The 3,926-nt window shown below is 35.2% G+C and overlaps 1 long non-coding RNA gene across 1 annotated transcript; it reads right to left on the bottom strand.

The window, feature by feature from the left end:
• Positions 1 to 2,111: 2,111 nt before the first annotated feature.
• Positions 2,112 to 2,538, bottom strand: LOC145100335 (uncharacterized). Its single transcript, XR_013704974.1, has 3 exons — positions 2,476 to 2,538; positions 2,313 to 2,369; positions 2,112 to 2,217 (listed from the first exon to the last, which is right to left on the bottom strand). It is a non-coding gene; the product is annotated as an uncharacterized LOC145100335 (long non-coding RNA).
• Positions 2,539 to 3,926: the final 1,388 nt, after the last annotated feature.

Raw genomic sequence — 3,926 nt, 5'->3', positions numbered from 1 at the left:
TCCCAGAGGGTTGGAGGACGACTAGACTCGTCGAGTCGCCATGGCACTCGCCGAGTCCGGTCGAGTTGACCGTTGACCGTTGACCAGAGTTGACCTAAGTCTGACTTCTTAGGGATAGTCACACTTAGAAGATATAAGTGTTAATGAGATATGTGATGTTATAGGAAGGTTGTAGCTCGTCGGTTGTGCACGAGTCATTTCGGGAGTTGCTAGCGTTCAGCTTTTACGAGGTGAGTCTTCTCACTATACTGTACCCGGAAGGGTTTGACTGTATGACCGGAAGGTCAGATATGACATGTGATATGTATGATATATGTGATAAGTTATTTGTTATCTGTGAGCTATGTATGTTATGTGGGCCGGAAGGCGATTATGTTATGGGCCGGAAGGCGTTGTATTGAGGACCGGAAGGTCAGGGCCTGGAAAGGCGTATGTGTGTAAGTGTATATTGGGGAACTCACTAAGCATTTATGCTTACAGTTGTTGTACATGTATTTCAGGTACTAGCGAGGACCGTGGGAAGGCGCCGGCGTGATCGATACACACTGAAGACTGCTTTTATGATCTTGGGATTTTGACTATTTGTATTTGGCAGATTACTTAAACTATTTATGCCTTGTTTTGAATGGAAATAAATATATTTTTAACATGAAAAATTTGTTTGAAAATTTGCGTTGTTACAGGTCCCTTCCCACTCGCACACACCAAGTATCTAAAAACAAATAAAATTTTCTAAGTTTTTTTCAAATATAAACTAAAGCATATATTCTATATAATACACTCACACAAAGGAAAAAGAAAAAAAAAAGTTGATGTATTACAGAAAGCCATGTTTTGCCCCATGATGGGATGGTGGTGACACTGCCATGATCCAAGATCCATTTGCGGGCTTTGGTGCATGCACCATCCAGACCTTCACCCAAACACATGACCAGTGATATACAGACACATGACCAATGGCTGCATGATAACAAGATCTTCTAGAGCTTCTACTTTGTCTAGTGATAAGGTGTTGTATAACAAATCAACATCCTCAAACTCATCAAAATCCTCCTACAGATGAAATGGTTTGTGGTGGTTTTACTTTTAGATGCTTTGTGAAAAGTGAAAACCACAAGATTCTTTTATCCTGAATTTGACAAGGTGGTATAGTGGAGAGAACCTCAAAGAAGCTATTGAGAAAATGTTAAAAGGAAAAAAGTATACGATGACCTGATTTCGTTCCACATAGTCATCAATGAAGTCCTTAACATCATTGACTTGTTCAGGGCTCAATTCATCATTATCCAACCTCAATTTGAGATTCCAGCTCAAACACCTAACCAATAATAAGCATTGTCATATATAATGTCTAAATGGGTAACCAACGACTAAGACATGCTTGCGAGGGAAGAGTAAGAAGAAAGGAATACAAATGGAAACATAAATGACCTTCTTACCCTTCGAAAAAGATTTGTTTAATAATATATTAACTCTTAACATATTAAATAAAAACAATAAAAAATAAAACAAAATAAAATAAAATAGGGCTCACCTTTTTGTTTAACCACTTCAACAAATTGATGAGCTTCTTCAAAGAACTGACTGATGTTTGCTTCTTCTTCATCACCTATATGTTCATGTTCATCATCACAACCAGTTTTTTATTAAATAAAAAAAGGAAAGATTAATTAATCACTTACAGAAAAGTTTTGATACTCAAACAAATCTGCCCATTGAGATTCAGCCTGCCCGATTTCATTAGAACACAAACACAATATATATGTGTAATCCCTAAATGTTGCAGTGTTTAAACAAATCTTGCAGCTAGTGCCCCTCCAATGAATAGGGTATTTTTGATCAGTGAAGGTTTTTTGATGTTTCCAGCATCAGATATTAATGATATCCTCTCAAGAATATGCTCAAGCCCGAGCTGTAAGTTGCACAAACGAAGTTAATAATAATAATTCAGATGCTTCTTGTTAATATGGAAATGCTGATATTTTTACCTTCAATTCATAAGCATCAACAACAGAATTACTCTCACTGCCCTCAAAAAACCATGAAGTGAATTTATTCTCTTGGCACCACCACGTCCATGGTAACCGCCACGACCTCTTCCTCATCCCCGCCCTCTTCCACCAAAACCACGCCCGTCATCCCATCCACCACCATATCCTTGCCCATCTTCCCACCGACCATCTCCATTGTACTCAATCCCTCCATTGTTATAATTTCCTACAAAAAAGTAAAATTCTATAAAATATGTGGGAACAGAAAATGTGTAAATTTTTAATACAAATAAAATAAAAATTATAGATATGATTATATACCTCTACCTCTACCCCTTCCACGACCACGGCCTCTTCCACGCATGTTAGGTGAGCCATCTAACGCATTATGATAAATAATTAAATATGCAAAAGTTTATAAATTTTCTAGTAGTAAAATTTACATAACAAAAAGAAATATGTTATGAAAAAATAAAAAGTTTACCTCCTTCATGATCGTATTCTACAAATGGTTTCACTAGATCAGCTGGAATACGTTGTTGATACCTACAGTTAGGGAAAAAATGGAATTTCAAAAAACCACCTTGTTGACCAAAATTTCATGTAAGGCCTTGTTTCTTTTTTCCATGTAGTCTTTGTCTCCATAAATGTTTGTTGGAGTGTAAGGATAAAATAGTCATTTAACCTCGTTTATTCACTTATGAAAAAAACAACTTTTATGTTATCCGGAAAAACATTATTTACCCATTCAGCCACTCTATCCATATGGGAAAAAAATCCTATTAACTAATTATGGCATTATTTTTCATCACTATTAAAGAAATAAAATATTGGATGGTGAAATTATGAGAAGAAAGTTTAGGGAAGTTTACCCGATGGATGATGTGTCAAGCTCTTTTCTTGACAAGGTAATCGTAATCACTGACACGTGGCGGGTAGTTTCAAGACTAAATTCAAGAAAAAAAAGTTATTTCCACGTCATTATAACATCAAGAAAAAAATAAAATAATGTTCTTACGGAGAAGGCCTTATTCTAGTGGTTCCCACATATATGTTATATCGGCAGAACCAATAGATGTAATTTGATGAAGACCAGCAATCCTTCTCTGAAACAACAAGTTTTTTTAATCAGAAAAAAAAATAAAGACGATATATAGGTATGGAAAGAATCACAATTGTTATATGAATCACTAACTAATTTTACCTTAATTAATTTAGCTATCATAACAGTTTTGTTAATAGCTCTGCCCATTGCCTTAAGATAAATCTCATCAGCTCCTTTCTCCTGTAAGATCATATCAAGTTCATCGTAAAACAAAAACTCCAGACATATCGACAGATGAAAGGGATAATCACATTGAGACAGTTTAAATCGAGAAGCAGGCCCACTGAGACAAAACATCAAACACATGGTAGGCATCCCAAAAACGAAATCGACCAGTTATTCTTAATTCTTGCTTGAACAAACCCAACTTATCAATTGCAAAAATTCTAACGAAAGAAGGCCCGATTCCAATAACATGAGATACTCCAAGTTTAGATTAATCCCAAAATTAAGAACAAGAACAAAAAAAAAGAAAAGAAAAGGATGCGAAAATAAAGACCTGGACGAGAGTGATGGCATAAGTAATGTAGTTCCATTGTTCTACTTCTTTGTTTAGTTCAGCATCAACCTGAGAAAGATCAATATTTTTCAAAATCTAGAAAACTTATCCAGTTAAGAAACATAAAAATATAATTATCTTACCCAAAAGGATCAAGATTAGAGACCTAAAAAAGTATAAAATTGAGTTTTAAAACAAATATGATTTCAAAAGACAGAAGAGAAAGGATGGGGTGAGGGTCATAGGCGTTGAGAAGCAATTTGAAACAAAAAAAACAAAAATACCTTAAATATATAATTATCTTACCCAAGTGTAAGAAGTCAGAGGGGTG

Source organism: Lactuca serriola, chromosome 4, assembly GCF_051521515.1.
Source record: "Lactuca serriola cultivar US96UC23 chromosome 4, Lser_US96UC23_V15, whole genome shotgun sequence".
Taxonomy (NCBI): domain Eukaryota; kingdom Viridiplantae; phylum Streptophyta; class Magnoliopsida; order Asterales; family Asteraceae; genus Lactuca; species Lactuca serriola.
The sequence above is the reverse complement of the archived record's forward strand: the minus strand, read 5'-3'. Positions and strand labels throughout refer to the sequence as shown.